The following is a 24,141-nucleotide window of genomic DNA, read 5'->3' on the forward strand; positions in this document are numbered from 1 at the left end:
TTATATTTCATTAATAATTTCACTTTTATTTGAATTGTCCATTAATTTGTATATTATATAATATTAGCTTGCAATTTATGTTTTTTAGAATTTGAGGAAAAAAATATAATTTTATATGAAGTAAAAATTTGAAAAAGTAAATTTTTATATTACATGAAAATTATATAAAGTGATTATTTGAAAAAAAAGAAATAAAGGATGTATATTATGAAATAAGAAAATAAGAATGAAATAGAAATAATAATATAATATTGAGAAGAGATTTTTTTTTTGTAGAGAGTAAAATAGAGAATTGGGTTGGAGTTGATTGTCTCATAAAATAGAGAACTCTATATTTGAAGAGTAAAATAAAGATTAGGGTTGGAGATGCCCTTAGCCATCTAGTATATAAGAATGAAACTGGGCCTAGCCCATACATCATGTCCAAAATGAAAGTAAGAAAGAAAATTGAAACAATGAAAATCCGTCCTTGAAGCATGAGGACTCACCAAAGCTCAAAATCTCTCAAATAAACTTCTAGCCATGAAACTGAGAACCCTGACGGTCGGACCCTAAATTGGGGAAAATGTAGGCAAGAGTTTGCGTTAGTACAAAACAATATACCAAGTATGATAGTTATGCATAAAACATTTAAAACATGCTAAAAAGGGACATTTTCATGAGTAAGCAAAGATGAAGCTAAAACATAAATCTTTTAGAGATAGAAACCATAAGTCATAAAACATGATCAATGCAAATAGACATCATCTTAAGTCACCTGTCAGATACTTCTTGAAGTAACCTTAGTTCATTATTGTGGGAGATTTACCTTTAACGGACATATAAGATAATGTGAGCTATCAACACGGAATTCGGTGTCTACCCCACATCAAAAAGGGGTGTCCTACTTGCCAAGGTAAGACCATGAACTTCTAGCTTATGTGGATCCACTAGCTAATGTCTATCTAAGACAATCATCCTATGGGGGCACATAGGTATGGAATAAAGAGATTGCTTCTAGAAACCCGACCTCTACTAATGGGAGAGCTCCCATCTCAATATCCTCTCGGTGTTGAGCGTAAATCCCACGGAATAGTCATTTTCTTAACTTGTCTTTATCCATGGAAGGGCACGTCATCTTACCAATCCAAGCTAAGTCATATGTCATCCATGGAAAGGTACAATGAAGTAACCTATCCAAGCTAGGTTTCATTAGAATTACTCCTTATGTTTGATTCATTTTAGGTTAGCAGACCTTTCAACCTTAGAATCCTTAATGTGAAAAAACCTTTCACATTCATGCATGAGTTAGTTATGTGAGCAATCCTTTCACAATAATTAACCACAACAACAACATATATTCTTTTACTCTCAAAGCAATCTACTTCATGTCTCATCAATTCTATAAGAATATGCATAATTCCATAATTCACCTTTCATAGTTCAAGACCCACATCATATTATCATAATTGGAAAACATGGGGATTTACATGGGTTCATGGGGAATCATCATAAAAATCATAGTCTTTGATCAATTCATGCATAATAGATCATAATTCAATCATTTAAATCAACATTGAAGAGAACCCATGACAATTGAAGAAAACCTTAACTCAATTGAGGATTTCTAACTTTGAAAATAGGAGAATTTGGGAACTCTATGAATGGAAGGAATCATGGATGAAAACTATCATACCTTGATGCCAAAAACTTGCAATCAATGGAGGATTAGGAGACTTGGTCTTGAAAACCCTAGCTTGACTTCTTCTTCTCTTAGAGAGAGAAATATTTGGGGAAAGAACTTGGAGAGATTTGGGGAAATTTAAAGAGTGATTTAGAATGGTTAAATTTTAGGATTAAAAGGCTTAAATAAGGTCTAGGATTAGGATTAAAACGACCTAGTTTAGATATTAGATGCATAGGAAAAGACCCATATACCCTTGAAAAAAATAACTGGCGAGTTTTATTTTTCTAAGTCAATCTCCACGGACGGGTCTACCATCCATGGACCATTCTACAGTTCTTGAACCTGTCCGTGAATCATTGCCTTAGAATAATTTTTTTACAAGGCTTGGGTTCAAGGATGGGTTCACTGACCGTGGACTCTTCCACCTACCTTGAAACCTTCCTTGCCATAGAATATTTTTCACAAGGCTTTTGTTCAAGGATGGGTTCACTGACTGTGGACTCTTCCACCATCCTTTAACCCTTCCTTAGACCCTTGCCTTGGAATATTTTTCATAAGGCTTGGGTTCAAGGATGGGTTCACTGACCGTGGACTCTTCCACCTGCCTTGAACCCTTCCTTAGATCCTTGCCTTAGAATATTTTTCACAAGGCTTGGGTTCGACCATGGACTCTTCTACCGTCTTTGAATCCTTCCTTGGACCCTTGCCTTACAATATGTTTCACAAGGCTTGGGTTCAAGGATGGGTTCACTGAACGTGGACTCTTTTATCTTTCTTGAACCCTTCTATAGACCCTTGCCTTAGAATATTTTTCACAAGGCTTGGGTTCAAGGATGGGTTCACTGACTTCACTGACTGTGGACTCTTCCACCGTCCTTGAACCCTTCCTAAACCCTTGCCTTGGAATATTTTTCATAAGACATCCACATGAACAATATACAAATAATGCCTCCAAATCTTTAAGGCGAAAACAACCGCCGCTAGTTCAAGGTCATGGGCCAGATAATTCTTTTCATGAATCTTAAGTTGTCTTGAAGCATAGGCCAACTTTGCCATTTTGCATAAGGACACATCCTACACCAATTCTCGAGGCATCACAATAAACGACAAAATCATCGATCCCTTCCGATAAAGTCAACACTGGAGCGAAAGTAAGTCTATCTTTCAATTCTTGAAAACTCTTCTCACAAGCTTCCGACCATAAGAATTTGGCTTTCTTTTGGGTCAATGCCGTCAATGGAGAGGCAATCGACCAAAACCCTTCCACAAACCTTCTATAGTAACCGGCTAAACGCAAAAAGCTCCAAATATCCGAAGGGGATAGAGGTCTAGGCCAACTCTTGACCGCATCTGGCTTCTTAGGATCTACCTCAATACCTTTGCAAAGTTGTTGGTCCTTGAGGATTTGCAACACAATCTTCAAGTGATTAGTGTGCTCATCTTCACTCCCTGAATATATCAATATATCATCAATGAACACAATCACAAACATGTCAAGGTATTTGCTAAACGCCCTATTCATCAAGTCCGTAAAAGCTGCTGGAGCATTAGTCAAACCAAACGACATTACCAAAAACTCATAATGACCATACCGAGTTCGAGAAGCCATTTTTGGAATGTCATCTCCTTTCATCCTCAATTGGTGATAACCCGACCGAAGTTTGTCAAACAAATCATCTATCCTTGGAAGAGGATATTTGTTCTTCACGGTGACCTTATTTAATTGTCGGTAGTAAATACACATACGGAGTGAACCATCTTTCCTTCTAACAAAAACTGGAGCACCCCATGGAGAAATACTTAGTCAGATGAAACCCTTATCCAACAAATCTTTCAATTGCTCCTTAAGTTCTGCCGGAGCCATTCGGTAAGGAGGAATATAAATAGGTTGCGTATCTGGGAGAAGGTCAATATCGAAGTCTATTTCCCTTTCGGGAGGAATACCGGGTAGATCATCTGGGAACACTTTCGGAGACTCGTTAACAACGGGGACCGACTCAAGAGTAGGGGTTTCAAAATCTACTTCCTTTACCCTAACTAGATGGTAAATGCAACCCTTAGAAATCCTCTTTCTAGCTTTAAGACAAGAAACAAACTGGCCCTTAAGCATAGAATTTTGCCCTTTCCATTCTATGACAGGCTCACTCGGGAATTGAAACTTGATTACACGAGTTCTACAATCAACAGAAGCATAACATGAGTGGAGCCAATCCATACTAAGGATGACATCAAAATCTAGCATATCTAACTCTACCAAGTCAACCAAAGTAACTCTATGGCACAAGGAGAAGAGACACTTTCTATAGACCCTCTTAGCCACAGTAGAATCACCAACAGGATTAGAGAAAGAAATGGGTATCAAACCTCATCGCCACATATGGCATCACAAAAGACTAGGTAGCACCGGGGTCAAGTAAAGCATAAACATCAAGTTGGAACTTTCAACATATCGGTAACCACATCGGGAGAACCCTCTTGTTCACCACGAGTCTGGAGTGCATAGAATCAGTTTTGCTTGGGAGAACTGGAACCCGAACCATTAGGTGGAGCTTGCTTTTGTCCTCTCTTCCTTTAGCCGTAAGCATTGGGCAGTCCCTCATCTTATGACCACTTTTACCACAACCGAAGCAAGCATCCGTGCTGGCTAGGCACTTACCTTCGTGCTTCTTCCCACACCTAGCACAAGTAGACATAGGCAATGATGATCCACTACCATTCCCTCCTTGAGGCTTAGGGTTAGACACCTTATTTTTGTTGAACTTAGAAGGAGCATTGGAGGAACCTTGGCCAAAAAAACCTTTGTCAAAACTTAGGACGGCCATGTCCATCAGACCTTGCATGAGAAAAATTACCATCATCGATTTTAGCCCTCTTTGACTCCCTAGACCTTTCCTTAAGTTTCTCCTTTTCGATCGGTTGAGCATGTACCATGAGGCAAGAGATGTCCATTTCATTGATGAGCATGGCGGTACGACATTCTTTAACCCCATTTCGGACACACCCGAAGCGAACTTACTCATCCTTGCCCTAGGATCGACAATCATGGTGGGAGCATATCGAGATAGTTGTGTGAACTTCAAAGCATATTCTTTCACACTCATATTTCCTTGACGAAGGTTGATGAATTCAAGCACCTTTGCCTCCCTCATTTCAAGGGGACAAAACCTATCAAGGAAAACAACCTTAAACTTTTCCCAATCAAGCGGATCCGCATCAACTGCCCTCTCTTCCTTCGATTAGTTGAACCAAACTTGAGTAATACCCTTAAGTTGGTAAGCGGCCAATTCTACCTTTTCCACTAGCGTCACTCCCATGATCATCAACGCCTTATACACTTCATCAATAAACTCTTGAAGATCTTCCTCAACCTTGGACCCATGAAACTCCAAGGGATTCATTCTAGTAAAGTCCTCACTCTAGATGTCATCGTACCCACATTTGGGTTCACGGGGGCCACAACCTCCCTATTGGCTTAAGTCGTCATGGCTTGAGCCAACACTTGAAAAACATCCCTAAACTACGCATTAGTCACTTGCTCGGCCAAAGGGTTGACTGGAACTTGAGGAGGAGCTTCTCATTCACATTCTCATTTGCTTTCCTTCTAACGTAAACTCTTCGAGAGGCTATATGCCGTAAAGCACCAGATAGGGATTAGAAGAAAGACATATAGAGTTAACCGCATGACTTTTGAGTAATGAAAGAAGTGGAGTTTCCTAATGATCTTATAGCCTCTCATTCATAAATGTGGTGCGCTTCACACTCATGAACAAGAGTCTACTCGATGTGGCTTATGAGACTTTCTAGGACCTTTCTTGTCACGCCCCGAGCTACCCCCGAGACGCGGACACGGGACCTAGGACCACAAGTGATCCCAAGCTAACCCTGCCGGCATGATCATTAGCATACTAAAGATAATAAACTGATGCGGAAGCTAAGTCATAAATAAAATGAAAAGATGGGGAGTACCTTTATACTATAACTGAGATAAATGAATACTTATGAGTTTAATACAAAGAAGATATTAACTCAATACTAAGCTGAATCTAACTATGTCTGAAATAAGCCTCTAAACTGACTAGAGATGTTGGGACATACCCCAACTAGGTCTAGGAAAACTGAAACTAAAGACTAAATATACTGAAAGGAAACTCATGACTGTTGTCCTCGGAGAATGAGGACTCACCACTGATTCTACTGAACTGGAGATCGGGAACCGATCTAAGCGTGATCTGGATGCTGAGAACCTGAACCTACATCACAAGAAGATGTAGTGCACGTTTGCGTCGTACTTGAAAGGTACTGAGCATGCAGGATAGAGTAAAACTGAAATAAATATATAACTGAACAAAGCAAATAAGCAATGATATAATCTGAACATGATATAGATACTGAAAATACTGAATACTGAGCTAACTGATGCAATGACCAAATTTATAACATGCTGAGATTGAATACTGACTGTACTGAAATATGGTCAATGCAATAGAGTCTGACTGAACTGTGGGAGCTACTAATAAATGACATAAAACCACATGAGCTAAATGTGGAGTCCGATGTATACGCCCCATCGAGAGGACCCAATATACCCGGCCAGAGGTATAGAGGCATGCTGGCGTGATCACTAAACTGATGTTTCCCACAGAGGGGACTTACACCTACGTGACTCGTAGTTCTGGGACTATATGGGTACGCTGAACCCTAGTCCAACTCGGTATTATGCTACTCCCAATGGATTAAGTAATTAACATATTAAGATTGAATTTCTGTAAGTTACTGGATAGCTCAAACTGAACATGCAAACTGAGAATGCAACAATTAAACTGATATTGATGCATTAATAACTGAGGCATGTATAACTGAAATATCTAACCTAGCATATGTAATTCAAGAACTAAAGAAATACATAGCTAGGTTTCTGAAATTCATGCAATAAACTGAGCAATAACATGATAATTTGATTTGGAACATGTTAATAACTAATTCATGATGATCTGCTGTAATTCTAGAAACCCTAGGTCTATTCATAATAAGGGAATCAAGAATCTGACTGAATTCTAAGGACCTAATGGGCGAAAGGAACCCACTAGTAAAATCCCACATACCTGGTGACGAATTCCATGGAGAAATCTTTCGATTTCGGGGCTAGAACTGATGGAACCTTGTTGCGTTCTTGAATTTTCTCCTCTCTTGCATCGAATTTTCTAAGTTTTGATTAATGATTTGACTTGGATAAGTTTTAGTTATGTTTCTAGGCTTAAACTGACTAAAACCTCATGATTTATGGTCTAAACGACGTATCTTAGGGGTCCAACGAAATAGGAAAAGACCAAAAGACCGCTGACTTAAATGCTGTCGGAGTGACCGACGGACGGGACGTAGGTCAATCGACGGTCCGTCGATTGGAGTTGTTGGTCGAGTATGCCCGACAGGGCTTCACTAATACGAGCATAACTTTTTACTCGGAGGTCGGATTTTAGCAAACTCGGTGGCGTTGGAAAGATGATTCAATTATCTATCATATCATAGGTCATGGGACACATAATTCCTTTTGTGCTAAGAGTTATGACCATCTGAAGTTGACCCAATCACAATTTGCATCTAACTGGCTGCTACCCTCACCTACGGTCAGACCTACGGACCGTGCATCGAATGACGGTCTGTGCTGGTCAACCGTCAATCGGGACTGAAGCTGGGCTTTAGGGGCATCGATCCACGGAGACGAACAACGGTCCGTGACCTGACCTACGGACCGTAGGTCCGACCGTGGGTCGACACTTGGCCGAATTTCTGGCTGAGTTCTGGGGGTGTTTGCTGACACGAACCACGGACCTGCAGGATGGACGGTGGGTCCTCCTACGGTCCGTGGATGGTGCCGAGAGTGCTACCTGCAGACCAAAAATCTGCAATCTGGTCTATTTTTGGATACGGGGTGTTACATTTCTAAACCTTGTGCTAAGATTACCAAGTTTGTCACGACCCAAGGTACCTCCTAGGCGTAACATGGCGTATAGGATCCCAAAAGGCCCCATACAAGCCACTTAGCATTCATAACATAAGACATGGAATGAAGAGAGGTAAAGAACAACATTTCAAGTTCAAGAGTTTTATAAAAGTAAAGCGGAAGTCTAAACACTTGTCTCATTAGCCATCTAGTACATAAGAATCAAATTGGGCCTAGCCCATACATCATGTCCAAAACTGAAAGTAAGAAAGAAAACTGAAAGAATGAAAATTCGTTCTCGAAGCATGAGGACTCACTAAAGCTCGAAATCTCTCAAACCAACCTCTAGCCACGAAACTGAGAACCCTGACTGTCAGACCCTACATTTGGGGAAATGTAGGCAAGAGTATGCGTTAGTACAAAACAATGTATAAAGTATGATAGTTATGCAAAAAACATTTAAACATGCTAAAAAGAGACATTTTCATTAGTAAGCAATGATCAAGCTAAAACATAAATCTTGAGAGATAGAAACCATAAGTCATAAAACATGATCAATGCAAATAGACATCATCTTAAGTCACATGTGAGATTCTTTTTGAAGTAACCTTAGTTAATTATTGTGGGAGATTTACCTTTAACCGACATATAAGACCATGTGAGCTAACAACACGGAATCTGGTGTCTACCCCACACCAACAATGGGTGTACTACTTGTCAAGGTAAGACCATGAACTTCTAGCTTATGTGGATCCACTAGCTAATGTCTATCTATGACAATCATCCTACGGGGGTTGTAGGTGTAGGATAAAGAGATAGCTTCTAGAAACTCGGCCTCTACTAACGATTGAGCTCCCATCTTAATATCCTCTCGGTGCTAAGCGTAAATCTCACGGAATAGTCATTTTCTTAACTTGTCTTTATTATCCACAGAAGGGCATGTCATCTTACCAATCCAAGCTAAGACATATGTCATCCAATGGTAAGGTACAATGAAGTAACCAATCCAAGCTAGGTTTCATTAGAATAGCTCCTTATCTTTGATTCATTTTAGTTGAAGAAGACCTTTCAACCTTAGAATTTGTAGTGTGAGAAAACTTTTCACATTCATGCACAAGTTAGCTATGTGAGCAATCCTTTCACAATAATTAACCACAACAACATATACGCTTGTACTCTCAAAGCAATCTACTTCATGTCTCATCAATTCCATAAGAACATGCAGAATTCCATAATTCACCTTTCATAGTTCAAGACCCACATCATATCATCATAATTGGAAAACATCAGATTTACATGGGTTCATGGAGAATCATCATAAAAAGCATAGTATTTCATCAATTCATGCATAATAGATCATTATTTAATCATTTAAATCAACATTAAAGAGAACTCATTGCAATTGAAGAAAACCCTAGCTCAATTGGGGATTTGTAACTTTGAAAATAGGAGAATTTGGGAACTCCATGAATGGAAGAAATCCATGGATGAAAACTATCATACCTTGATGCCAAAAACATGCTATCGATGGAGGATTAGGAGACTTGGTCTTGAAAACCCTAGCTTGACTTCTTTTTCTTCTTTTAGAGAGAAATATTTGGGGAAAGAACTTGGAGAGATTTGGGAAAATTTACAGAATGATTTGGAATGGTTAAATTTTAGGCTTAAAAGACTCATGTAGGGTCTAGGATTATTTTAGGCTTCACTAACGAGTTTTTTTTTTCTAAATCAATCTCTACAGACGGGTCTACTGTCCGTGGACCATTCTACCGTCCTTGAATGTTTCCATGAAGTATTACCTTAGAATAATTTTTTTTACAAGGATGGGTTCACTGACCGTGGACTCTTCCACCTTCCTTGAACCCTTCCTTAGACCCTTGCCTTGCACAAGGCTTGGGTTCAAGGATGGTTTCACTGACCGTGGTCTCTTCCACGGTCCTTGAACCCTTCCTTAGACCCTTGCCTTAGAATATTTTTCGCAAGGCTTGGGTTCAAGGATTGGTTCACTGACCGTGGACTCTTCCACCTTACTTGAACCCTTCCTTAGAATATTTTTCACAAGGCTTGGGTTCAAGGATGGGTTCACTGACCATAAACTCTTCCACCGTCCTTGAACCCTTCCTTAGACCCTTGCCTTAGAGTATTTTTCACAAGGCTTGGGTTCAAGGATGGGTTCACTAACCATGGACTCTTCTGTATATTCAATTAAAAAAGAGACTTTCGGATGTTGAGAGACTTTGGTTCTACACAGTTGGAGAGTGCAGTTATATAAGCACTATACTTGTTTGATATTTCATCATAACTCATGTATTGTTGGAGACCATTGCTTTAATCCTGATGGATGTTGAGAGATACAAATTCTTTCATCCAAATAGGTGGCTTACTGCCTCTAGTGGATCTCCTTTCTGGTTGATTGTTCTCAGGAGGTTGTTGTATAGGTAACTGTAATGGTTCACCTTTCAAATCAACTATCAAATGATTGTGTTGATCTTCCTCTCTGGTTATATCATTTGTTATCCTAGACCCTTCCTCGGTGCTTGTATATTTACCAGGTTGTTGTGAACTAATAGCAATGCTAGACCATTGAGTTGAGTAATCCAAAACTGAATGAGTCTCAGTCTTTAAAGATAGGAACTGATGTAGCTTTTTCATTGAAGAATGGAAACACTGTTTCATTGAATAGTACAAAGAAGACTTAATCAATTAAATCATACAAAATGTATCCTTTTTGTAATTCAGAATAACCCATATGGACAGATATGCTAGACCTAGATAATAGCCTATCATGTTGATTAGGCATATCAGCACAACATAAACAACCTAGTACTTTCAAATGAGTAAGATATGGATCCTTTTTCATAGAATTTGGCAAATGGCGATTTACCATTTAAAGCTGATTTAGGAAGCCTATTTATCAAATAAGCTACAGCCAGTACACAGTGCCCCCAAAATTTAGTAGGTATATCAACTTGTAATCTAGTGGCCCTAGTCACTTCAAGAATATGTCTATGTTTCCTTTCAGCCACATCATTCTGTTGAGGAGTGTAAACCATGTTGTCTAGTGCACAATTGCTAATTGTTTAAATAATTGATCGCATATTGTGTTGATGAACTTAGTACCATTATCAGTCTTAATTACTTTTTACTAATTTTCCAAACTGATTTTTGGTATAATTCATAAAGTATTCAAGGGATATACAAGAAACAACCATGTATGTTGACTTCATATATCAGGACACTACTTCGGTTCAACCGTTCAAGTGCCAACGATTGCATGTAGTGATATAACCCAACCAAGGGTTGGGATCATTCCCACAGGGAGTGGTTTCGAGAATTATTAGGAGAGTAAAATCAAGTTCTAATCAATCATAGCTATAAACATTATCGAATACAAACATAATAAATTTAAGGGGTGACACGAATGTCAATTATAGGGAGACCGAATTCTTGGGATGTGATAGGAATATGGGATAAAAGACGCTCTCGGGTAAATGCTATTGATAGTACATCGCTGAATATTTGTAACTTGGCTAGACTTTAGTGGGGTAAATTCTCTCTCGAGCAACTTACCCCGAATCAACTCGGTTTCTCTCGAACACCGAGTTGTCACTTTTAAGCACAACCTCCGCATTAGCCCATTCACTCTCTCGAGCTGGAAGTGTGGGAGAGGGCCTAGGATTCACTCTCTCGAGCTGAACCCAAGACGACCCAATAACCACCGGCTATCGATTTAGTAGTCATTAGTTTTAAAACCTCTCTCAAGCAAGCAAAAAACACTAAGATGAAATCGTATTTGCAACTACAATCTCATTAAGTTCAAACACAACTACTAAACGAAATCACATTTAAACAGCGAATATACCAACAATAAGCAACACCCAACAGTAAATTTAACCCATATTCACAAAATCACACCCCAAAAATTGGGTTTTAGCTAGACATAGAGAAAAGGAAGAAAATGATACCAAATCGAAGTAACATCAACTGGGTATGATTTATATTCACTTTAAATGAGTCTAAGATGAAGAATCTTCAACACCCACTTCCAGTTTCTTAGAGTTGAAAGTCTTCAAATCTTCAAAAGCTAAGCAAAAATATTCCCTACTTGAAAACTTAGAAAATAAAATGTTGTATCTAAAATTGCATACTAAAATAAAAATTCAAACTAATATTTATAGTTATCGAAAAATGTGCTGCGAAGGATCACTCGGCGCAGTTAGTCGGGATTGCCGATGCACTCGGCGATCCGCCCTTTGGTCTGCTTCATCGCCTTTCAGCTCTTGCCTTCAGCATCTTCGCGTTTGGAATCATTGGGCGATATAATACTGCTTCGCGGAACTGTTCGGCGACACGCCGACTGATCCTTTTCATCGCCGACTTGATCTTTTCCTTTAGGGCTTAGCACACTGGAACTTTGGGCGAGGTTAAGGCCTTTCGGCGACTCGCCGAATGCATTAGGCGATCCTCAAGCCTTCTTTTCTTCATTTTTTCAGCCGTTTTGTTCCTTTTTGCCAAGTAGTGTCCATGCTTTGCCTCAAACTCCAAATACCTGAAACTTAAGGATTTACATCAGTTATTGAGACAAAATATGCATGTGAGGACACTAATTCTATTAAAATAAAGCCCTAAATGAGTCCAAATTGTGGACTCATCATATATCTTGAAAAATCTTCTACAATTGTCAAGAAATATTTGTTCCCATCATATGTGATGTCTTGTTGGGACCCCAAAGATCTACATGAAACAATTCAAAACAACTACTACTTTTTATGCTACTAGACTGGAAAGGTAATCTACACGGGCACACTACACAATCTACTATTTTATTTCTAACAGTAGTGACATTAGTAGAAAACAGTTTACTAAGGACTGAAGTAGAAGTGTGTCCTAGTCTTTTATGCCATAGTGTGACAGCCTTAGACTTCAACTAAGAATACCGTGCGACACTTGACAACTCGCTCACAAATCTTTCACGATCTTGCAAGCTCAAGTAAGCCTTTTTATACTAGATCGCTAAGAGAATGAAGAAAGACACAAGAGAGTTTATAAGAAGGCTTTTGTATTGCTTTGGAAGATTACTTGCTTTTGCTTAGTTAATTTACAAATGGATGCCTCTCTATTTATACTACTAACTTAGGGGCTAAAGTGTAAATAATAATTGTTACATAAGTCCCTACATAGTTTCTCTAGAATTCTCTACATGCGTAGAATATTCTAAGGCTTTTCAAGAATTCTTCCTAGATATTCTAGAGTCTTTCCAAGAAGTTTTTCATCATTCTAGAATCTTCTCATAAAAGCTAGCATACTTATGCTTCCAAATGGACAACTTTATGCCACGTGGCGCTTATGTGGTGTTGATGAGGTGGTGGGTCATGACACTCTTCCCCACCTGTTGTTGTGACGACCGTGGCACATTGTTGTTGTATGAACAGTTGAATCTTGTCTTCTCACATGTGCGACCAGTAGAATATTGACTCGATCAATGCCCTTGTGCAACTCCTTAGACATTACATCCTTATTCTCTTCTAGTACTTTCTCTATACGTGGTGGCAAAAATGCTCTAGCAGTATTGTTTTTAGTCACTCTCGCAATGGTGGCTTTGAGTGTCGACTCCTCTTTCTTAAGGCCCATCATGAGCTGCATAGCCGATAGTTGAGCTTGTCCTTCTATCTTTAGTACCTTAATCAGGGGCACCATACATAATCCTTCTTGCTCCATGACTAAAAGTCGTTGGAGGTAAGGATTGGTCATCGTGTGACATTTTTGGAAGAACTCTTGCCCAAGAATTATGTCAAAGATATCCAACAGAGCGACAATAAAGTTGGTTTTACCTTGACACTTGCCTTTCGTGATGCTTACTCCATGAGTGACTCAGCACAAGGGAGTCAGTGGAGCATTGACTGTCTTGATATGAGTGTTACTTGGATTATAACTCAACCTCAACTTTATTGCTTGGCTCTTGGTAATGATGTTGGCCTTTGCACCTGTGTTGACCTTTGCACTAGCTGGTCTTCCATTGATGATGATGTCTACATATTGTGCGCCATATTGTTTTGGATTCTCTGATTGCTTTGTGATAGCTCCACATAGACCAATCAGGCCCGACTACGTCGTGCCCAAACCTTGCCTAGGTTCTTGTGTAACTTTCTCCTTCCATTCTTGTAATATGGCACTAAGATTCTTCAGTTCAGGGCGTCTCTCATAGCCATGCAGCCCACCGCATAAGTAGTAACTGTTTCCCTTTGTAGTCTGTGTTTTCCTGTAACATCACTCTAATGTCCAAACTTTTTGCCATCAGACTTATAGGTGTCATGATTCTTGGGATGTGGTTGTTGCTCTTTGCTTTTTCCATGATCTCCTCTACCTTGGTCATGACTACCTCTCTTCTCTTCTCCCTTTCCTCTGTCATGCTTAAAGTCTGTCAGAGCTTCGGCCTGCGTGATGACTTTCATCAATAGTCCTAACCTATTGGTGCTCCAACTCCATCTTGGCCCAACTTCGCAGCCCAACCATGAAGTGGAACAACATATCTTCATCCGTGAGGTTGGGAATCTGAAGCGTGAGGGTGGTGAACTCCTTCACATATACTCGTATATTGTTTGTCTGCTTCAACTCCCTAAACTTGCGCTTTGCCTCATAGATGACGTTGTTGAGAAAGAATGCTTTCTTGAACTCTTCCCGGAATAGCTCCCAAGTGTTGATGGTGCAAAGCCCCTTCCGTATCTCGGACTCTTTACGCCTCCACCAAAGCATGGCCATCTCCGAGAGGTACAACGCGACAGTGTTGATCTTGTTCTCGTCGCTCTTCACCCTGTTGCAATTGAAGTAGTTCTCCAAATGCCATAGGAAATTCTCCACCTCTTGCGCATCACAGACGCCTTTGAGGTGGCTTGGGAGCCTCAACCTTGGCCTCCCTATATCTGTCGAACGACGAGGGTCCTCCAACTTCAATGCCCTCTTTGAGTGCTTTCATCTCGACCTTCATGGTTTTAATTGTGCTTAATGCATCCATGAGCCGACATCCAAGGAAGAGATGATTTTTTTCGTCTCGTATTCCGCATGCCTACGTGCCTCCATCTCTTTGCAGATGTTTTCATTTTTGTTGAAGGTGAAGTCTTAGGAGTCTTGAACTTGTAATCGACCCCGTTGAAGCGTCTGAAAATCACCACAACTTACCTTGCCGTGTCAACTCCGCAATCCAGTCAATTCTAAGCATAACGTCTACAGGTTGTTCCCCACGTTCATCATCACTTGCCTCAGTGGTGTAAGGTGAGTGGGATGTTAATGCTTCGCTTCGGGTAGGTTCACACAACAATTCCTCATTCTTCTTAAGATTCTTCCTCCCTTTTTGGTGCTTTATCCACCATCCTGCCTGACGTTGTCGGTGCTAGCAGCGTTAATGTCTCCTCATTTTCCATTCCCATTAGTATCAACTTTTTCTTTGATACTACTTTGTCACGGCATGCGGCACTAGACAACTCCTTCAAGAATCTCTCACGATCTTGCAAGCTCAAATAAGCCTTTTAATACTAAATCTCTAAGAGAATGAAGAAAAACACAAGAGAGTGTGTAAGAAGGCTTTTGTATTGCTTTGGAAGATTACTTGCTTTTGCTTGGTTGATTTACCTATGGATGCCCCTCTATTTATACTACTAACTTAGGGGCTAAAGTGTAAATAATAATTGTTACATAAGTCCCTACTTATTTACAAATAAACCTTATTTCTAGAATTCTCTACATGCGTAGACTATTCTAAGGCTTTTCAAGAATTCTTCTTAGCTATTCTAGAGTCTTTCCAAGAAGTTCTTTATGGTTCTAGAATCTTCTCATAAATGCTAGCATACTTATGCTTCCAAATGGACAAATTTATACCACGTGGCGCTTATGTGGTGTGATGAGGAGGTGGGTCATGACACTCTTCCCCACCTGATGTAGATGCATTGCTCTAGGATCATGCATAAATAGGCTAACAACGCTTGCAGCAAATGCAATGTCTGGCCTTGTATTGGACAAGTAAATCAATTTCCCTACAAGCCTTTATCTACCACATAATCTGTTGGAGCATTGCACAATCTATGATATTGGTGTAGCCACTGGTTTATACCCTAATTTTCTTGTTTCTTTCGGCAAATCAAGCACATATTTTTTTGGGAAATAAAGATTCCTTGTTTTGAGTGTGCCACTTCAATTCCCAAAATATACTTTAATTTACCAAGCTCTTTGATGTCAAATTCCTTGAGTTAACACTTTTTCAAATTTTGTATCTCCTCTGAATCATCACTTGTTACTATGATGTCATCCACATAAATAACAATGTAGTCACCTTTCTTGTTTTTGAGTGTCGTATGAACAAGGTGTGGTCTGCTTGACTTTGTCAATACCCTAGCTTGATCAGAACCTTTATAAATCTTCCTAACCATGCACAAGGGAGGTGATTGCTTTAATCCATAGAGTGCCTTCTTCAGTCAACACAACATTCCCTTCTTACTTTTAAAACCAGGTGGCACCTCCCTATAGATCTCCTCATCTAAGTCTCCATGTAAAAAGGCATTTTTTAAATCAAATTGTTGTAGGTTCCAATTAAAAACTGCAGCCAATGATAATAAGATTTTCCACTGGGCAAAAGTCTCCAAATAATCAAATTCCATAGGTCTGTGTGTAACCCTTTGCTACCCAATGTGCTTTATATCTTTCTATGGACCCATCCGACTTATATTTCATAGTTAACACCCATTCGCACCCGACCAACCTCTTTCCTTTTGGTAAATCCACAGCATCTCAAAGCCGAAAAGAGATGTTCTACTTGCCTAGGTAAGGACCATGAACTTCTAGCTTAGGTGGGTCCACTAGCTATGTCTTTCTAAGACAATCCTACAGGGGCACGTAGTTAGGGACAAGTAGATTGCTACTAGAGACCCGTCTTCTACTAACGGGAGAGACTCCATCTCAATGTCCTCTCGGTGCTAAGTAAAAATTCCAACATAATAGGCATAGGTGTAAACATATCATCATATATGGAAAAGCACAATTAAGTCACTAATCCAAGCTTAAGTCATCATAGAGTAGCTCCTTAAATCATGATCCATACATGTGTGAGAAAACCTTTCACCAATCATGATTTCTTAATATGTGAGAATCTTTCACAATTCATGCATATGTGAAAAAACTTTTCACAGTTTTATTGATGCTTATCTTGAAAGCAACCTTAGTTCATAAACATTCTTTTCATAAATCATACATAGCTTCCATACATCATCATTCACAAGTTCATAGCTTTCTTCATAAGATCATAGTCAAAATCATGAATAATGCACGGGTCCGTGATTCATAATAAGATTAAAATCAAACAATTGAATCATAACAAATAGGACCCATGGAGAATTGAATGAAACCATAATCAAACTTGATGAAATTGACTTAGAAATTGGAAATCTTTTGGGATCCAATGGATGAATCGAACCATTGGTGAATTCTCACATACCTTGATGATCAAAGCCCAAAAGCAATGGAGGAAAAAGGAGACTTGAAGCCTGAACCCTAGTTTCTTGGATGGGAATTTGAGAGAATAAGAGGGTTCGGGTAGAGCTAGGGATAGAAAGGTTGTTATAGGACTTAGATTTAGGGTGAAAACGCATATTATATGTATTAAATGCATAGAAAAAGACTCAAATACCCTTAAGAAATAACTGTGAGTGATCTACGGTTGGGAAGAGGAAAAGAGAAGAAAGTACAATGTATGTTGTTAAGCTAGTTAGGATACTCATACCAAAGGTCGATTCTCCAGGATGTTCGAGACAGCGATTTTTTCATCTGATAGTCTCGTATTGTATAACCTGAGTGATATGATTAGAACTGAAACATCCTTATGGCTTCCTCCCATGGGCAATTCCAACTAAGAAGTAGGAAGTATAATAGGAAATATACGAGCAGTCATCAGTCCCTGATTATTCCTACAGGGGATAGTTAACAATTTCATAAGCTTCTTTTCAGTGCCAAGTTAGCTTTGGGTCCTTCCAGACCCATCTTTATGCAAATTATTTACATATATTTGCCTTGTGTTTACAGTGTATCTCCTCTACTTGATGAAAAGAAAAATAAGTTCCTTTCTCTTCAATTCTAGATTTTGTTTCTCTCACTAACATTTTCCCTTTTTCATTGTCATGCTTTCTTTGAAAAGGGATATTGCTTATATCGGCAAAATAAATTGGAGGAGGCTTTAGAGTCCTTGAAAGGGCAAGAAGGAAGTACTGAGTCAATGTTGTTGGAATCTCAGATTTTGTATCATTTAGGAAAGATGGGTGCATCTGTCGATATTTATCAAAAGCTCCCGAAATATCTAAACATTCTTTGTTTGCAAACAAAGATCCCACAACTATTTCATCCAATGAAGCATCTTCTCTCAAAAGCACACCTGACAAATCGTCTCTTTAACTGCTCGATCTTTTTCTTTTATTTTTATACTTTTCTGTTCTGTGCCCTTTTTCTCAGTTTCATACCATGAGATGATTTTGTTTCCAGAGGTTCAAATTCTGATATTGGCTCAACTGGTATCGATGTCTCATCTCTTTCAATCTGCATTTCCTCTTGTTGTACAATATTGACTGCGGACAAAGAATTATTTTCCGCAATATCAACAATGAAACGGGAAGTCTTGAAAATTGGATCATTTTTCAACAAGTAGTAACTTCCTCATCATTTGTAACTTGCATTCCTTTGCTTGTTTCTAGATTCGAGTCAAACCAAATATTTGCTTTAATCTCACCCACTTTCAGTTTTAGAACCTGAAAAATCTTCTCAGGGAGACCTTCAAATGTTATCCCATCATTCACAATAATTAGCTTGATCTCATTATCCAAATACTTGTTATCTGTAGTCCATTTGCCATTGTAAGCAATATATATGCAAACCCTATCCATCCTACATCAAATAAAACAACCAAACATACTAAATACTTGCAAGCATTAGCTTTTAAAATTAAATCTAAAATCACAAATTTCAAATCTTTCGGTGATTAAAAAGCACTAGCTTTTACTTTTTAATCTTAACAACCAAACACATTAAATACTTTGAATCAACAACAACTACGCCTCAGTCCCAAACAAGTTTGGATTGGCTATATGAATCTTGATTTCTTCATTTAAGCTCATATCATATCATCATCATAACAAATAAGGTTCATACGAGTGTAAAATATATCCTCAACTAATGGCTATCACCTTAAGAACTTTTCTTCCATTGTGCCCTATCTTTAGCTAAGTCCATATTTATACCAGGTCTTTTGGGATTACTTTCTTCTATGTGATTTTAGGTCTACCCGGTCCCTTTTTAACATCTTCGCTTACCATAGTTTCACACCTACGGACCAGGACATCTACAAGTACACATAGTGCCGGCAAAATGAGCCCATATTTTGGTAACCCGCCCATATTTTAATGGGTTGGGTGATTGACTTTTTACATGGGCAAAGCGGGGGGTTATTAAATAGGGGGCATGTTTATATGAGGCTGTAAATTATAAGTTGCGTTTTGTAGATCAATATCTTATTGTGGACAATGGAATTACAGAACTGGTCAGGAAACACTAATGGAAGAGAATTTAGCTGATGATGATGTTGAAATTGAATTGGCAACTATAGCTGTTCAAATTGCATATGTACAACAGGTAAATTACATTATGACACGAGTTTTGAGTAGTCTTCTTTTGCTTTGATAAGTTGCAATGATGCAAATTGTTTTTTTTCTCACTCCAGATTCTAGGGAACACCCAAGAGGCCGTTGCATCTTATACTGATCTTGTCAAAAGAAATTTGGCCGACGAGTCTTCACTTGCGGTGGCTGTAAATAATCTCATTGCTTTAAAGGGTCCTAAAGATGTCTCTGATGGCCTAAGGAAACTTGATGAGCTAATAGAGAAAAGTCATGGACCAGAGAAGTTCCAGCTTGCTCGTGAACTGGACTTGAAGCTCTCACAGAAGCAAAGGGAAGCAATATATACGAATAGGGTGCTGCTGATACTTCATTCTAATAAGATGGATCAGGTATATTATCTGTAAGATTTACATCGGTTTGCAATGGTTCTCCTTTGAACAATTGATGCATTAGAAACAAGGGGACCCATTAATAGACATTCTCTACATTTTGGAGAGTAAAATATAGAATGGGCTCTCCAACCATTCTCTAAATGATTGCGGTTGTGCTTGTTGATTTCTTTTTTTAATTATTTGTCGTTGTTGTTGTTGCATGAAAATCTCGGATTTGAACAATCTTTAGCTAGACATAAAATAATTAAGGGTAAAAATATTCATTTTGAACTTCGTAATGCATTAATAGAACATTTATGGGAGCAATATAATAATCTTAAAAGTAGAGTATTTATGTAATTATATTTCATTAATACTTTCACTTTTATTTGAATTGTCCATTAATTTGTATATTATATAATATTAGCTTGCAATTTATGTTTTTTAGAATTTGAGGAAACAAATATAATTTTATATGAAGTAAAAATTTGAAAAAGTAAATTTGTATATTACCTGAAAATTATATAAAGTGATTATTTGAAGAAAAAAAAAGAATGCATATTATGAAATAAGAAAATAAGAATGAAATAGAAATAATAATATAATATTGAGGAGAGAAAAAAAGATTCTTTTTGAGAGAGTAAAATAGAGAATTGGGTTGGAGTTGGTTGTCTCATAAAATAGAGAACTCTATATTTGGAGAGTAAAATAGAGATTAGGGTTGGAGATGCCCTTAGCCATCTAGGACATAAGAATGAGATTGGGTCTAGCCCATACATCATGTCCAAAATTGAAAGTAAGAAAGAAAACTGAAACAAAGAAAATCTGTCCTCGAAGCGTGAGGACTCACCAAAGCTCGAAATCTCTCAAATCAACCTCTAGCCACGATACTGAGAACTCTAACTGTCGGACCCTACATTTGGAAAAATGTAGGCAAGAGTATGCATTAGTACAAAACAATGTACCAAGTATGATAGTTATGCATAAACATTTAAAACATGCTAAAAAGGGACATCTTCATGAGTAAGCAATGATCAATCTAAAACATAAATCTTGAGAGATAGAAACCATAAGTCATAAAACATGATCAATGCAAATAGACATCATATTAAGTCACATGTGAGATACTTCTTGAAGTAACCTTAGTTCATTATTGTAGGAGATTTACCCTTAACCAACGTATAAGACCATGTGAGCTATCAACACGGAATCCAGTGTCTACCCCACACCAAAAAGGGGTGTCCTACTTGCCAAGGTAAGATCATGAACTTCTAGCTTATGTGGATCCACTAGCTAATGTCTATCTAAGACAATTATCCTATGGGGGCACATAGGTATGAGATAAAGAGATTGTTTCTAGAAACCCGGCATCTACTAATGGGAGAGCTCCCATTTCAATATCCTCTCAGTGCTGAGCGTAAATCCCACAGAATATTCATTTTCTTTAACCTGTCTTTATTATCCATGGAAGGGCATGTCATCTTACCAATCCAAGCTAAGCCATATGTCATCCATGGAAAGGTACAATGAAGTAACCAATCCAAGCTAGGTTTCATTAGAATAACTCCTTATCTTTAATTCAATTTAGATGAGAAGACCTTTCAACCTTAGAATCCTTAAATGTGAAAAACCTTTCACATTCATGCATGAGTTAGTTATGTGAGCAATCTTTTCACAATAATTAACCACAACAACAACAACATATATGCTTTTACTCTCAAAGCAATCTACTTTATGTCTCATCAATTCCATAAGAACATGCATAAAGTAGATTTACATAATTGGAAAACATGGGATTTACATGGGTTCATGGGGAATCATCATAAAAATCATTGTATTTCATCAATTCATGCATAATAGATCATAATCCAATCATTTAAATCAACATTGAAGAGAACTAATGACAATTGAAGAAAACTTTAACTCAATTGAGGATTTCTAACTTTGAAAATTGGAGAATTTGGGAACTCCATGAATGGAAGGAATTCATGGATGAAATCTATCATACGTTGATGCCAAAAGCTTGCCATCAATAGAGGATTAGGAGACTTGGTCTTGAAAACCCTAGCTTGACTTCTTCTTCTTCTCTTAGAGAGAAATATTTGGGGAAAGAACTTGGAGAGATTTGGGGAAATTTAAAGTGATTTAGAATGGTTAAATTTTAGGCATAAAAGGGTCATATAGGGTCTAGGATTATGATTAAAACGACCTAGTTTAGGTATTAGATGCATAGGAAAAGACCCATATACCCTTGAAAAAAATAACTGACGAGTTTTATTTTTCTAAGTCAATCTCCACGGACGGGTCTACCATCCGTGGACCATTCTACTGTCCTTGAACCTGTCCGTGAATCATTGCCTTAGTATAATTTTTTTACAAGGCTTGGGTTCACTGACCGTGGACTCTTCCACCTTCCTTGAACCCTTCCTTAGGCTCTTGCCTCAGAATATTTTTCGCAAGGCTTGGATTCAAGAATGGGTTCACTGACCGTGGACTCTTCCACCGTCCTTGAACCCTTCCTTGCAAGTCTTTTTTTTTCTTTTTTTTTTGAGGTGTTACACCTTTCATTGCACCACATCACTTGATAAGCTAATAGAGAAAAGTGATGGACCAGAGAAGTTCCAGCTCGCTGGTGGACTGGACTTGAAGCTCTCACAGAAGCAAAGGGGAAGCAGTATATACGAATAGGGTGCTGCTGCTACTTCATTCTAATAAGATGGCTCAGGTATATTATCTGTAAGATTTACATCGGTTTGCAATGGTTCTCCTTTGAACAATTGATGCATTAGAAACAAGGGGACCCATTAATAGACATCCAACTGCTACTGTTTATTCCCCGTCTTTTCCAATGTTTATTTTTGTCACAGGCTAGAGAACTTGTTGGCGCTCTACCTGGGATGTTCCCTGGTAGCTTGATGCCTGTACTTCTTCAAGCTGCTGTACATGCGAGAGAGAACAAGGCTGCTAAAGCTGAAGAAATACTTGGACAGTATGCAGATAAGTTTCCTGACAGATCCAAGGTTATCCTGCTTGCAAGGGCTCAGGTTGCTGCAGCTGCTGGCCATCCGCAGATTGCAGCTGATTCCTTGGCGAAAATACCTGACATTCAACACAAGCCTGCAACTGTTGCCACTATTGTCTCTCTCAAGGAACGGGCTGGAGATACTGATGGTGCCGATGCTGTGTTTGATTCCGCAATCAAGTGGTGGTCAAATGCCATGACTGAAGACAATAAACTCAATACCATCATGCAGGAGGCTGCTGCTTTCAAGCTCAGGCATGGAAGGAAAGAGGAGGCAGCACGCCTTTATGAGCAGCTAGTGAAAAGCCATGGAAGTATTGAGGCTTTAGTTGGATTAATCCAGACTGCGGCCCATGCTGACATTGAGAAAGCAGAAGCTTATGAGAAGTAGTTAAAACCACTACCTGGTTTGAAAGCAATAGACGTTGACAGTTTGGAGAAAACTTCTGGTGCCAAGCAAGCCGAGAAAGGTCTAAATGCTGGTGCCACTGAAACATATGAAGCGAAGAGTAAGGATAAGGCGAAGAAAAAGAGGAAGAGAAAGCCAAAATATCCAAAGGGCTTTGACCCAGCTAATCCAGGACCTCCACCTGATCCAGAGAGGTGGCTTCCCAAGAGGGAGAGGTCTAGTTACAGACCAAAGAGAGAGGATAAGAGAGCAGCTCAAATTAGAGGTTCTCAAGGTGCAGTGGCTAAAGAGGCGGCGAGCAGTAGCAGTGATACGAAGTCAAACCAGCCAGCTAATCCAAAAGGAGCCTCTCAGAATGCAGTGCAATCAAAGGATTCATCCAAATCAAGGAAGTAATCCAACAACAGATAACCGATGTTTCTTTGTTATTGTTTCCGTGGATTCTTTTTGCCTGGTTCATTTAGCATTTCTGCTGTACAACATGAGTTAGTCTCGGAGATGTCCATTTAGCATTTCTGTTGTAGGGCAGGCATCTGAATTAACTTTAATCACTTTTGGGAAGGCCTCATTTATCGAGTTCTCTTAGGTCTAAACTATTAGGATTTTGGCATCAGTGGATGGATGAGCTCTGTTTTTAATTTCTTTTCTGCCTTTATACTTTTTGCTGTCTACCCGGAACACGTATTATTCCCTATGTGGAAGGAAGTCGATTAACTAGAGAACTATTTAATTCACAACATATTGTGTATGTAATTTTCTTCACTAAGTGGAACTATAAAGTTGTGTTTTCTTTCGATGATAAAAATTTATTAAATATGTATTTTATGCTTACTTGTAACTTTTTTTTCTCCGAAATAGAACCCCTTTTATTATTGCATCAACGGAATACATAGCTTAAACATATCTTTTGCATCCTGGATGATCCAACTTGGGAAAAACTTCTCCCAGGAGATTTCCTTCAACAAAGAGATGGAGTATCTAGCTAAACTATTAGCTACTTTGTTCATAGATCTAGAAATATATATAAATGCTACATGATTGAACATGCTTGAAAGCTTCCAAGTGTCTTCACACAACACTTCTA

The 24,141-nt window shown here is 38.7% G+C and overlaps 1 pseudogene; it reads left to right on the forward strand.

Moving 5' to 3' along the window:
- Window positions 1-19,039: 19,039 nt before the first annotated feature.
- LOC125855669 (uncharacterized) lies at window positions 19,040-23,812 on the forward strand (annotated as a pseudogene).
- Window positions 23,813-24,141: the final 329 nt, after the last annotated feature.

This window comes from Solanum stenotomum, chromosome 1 (genome assembly GCF_019186545.1).
Source record: "Solanum stenotomum isolate F172 chromosome 1, ASM1918654v1, whole genome shotgun sequence".
NCBI lineage: Eukaryota > Viridiplantae > Streptophyta > Magnoliopsida > Solanales > Solanaceae > Solanum > Solanum stenotomum.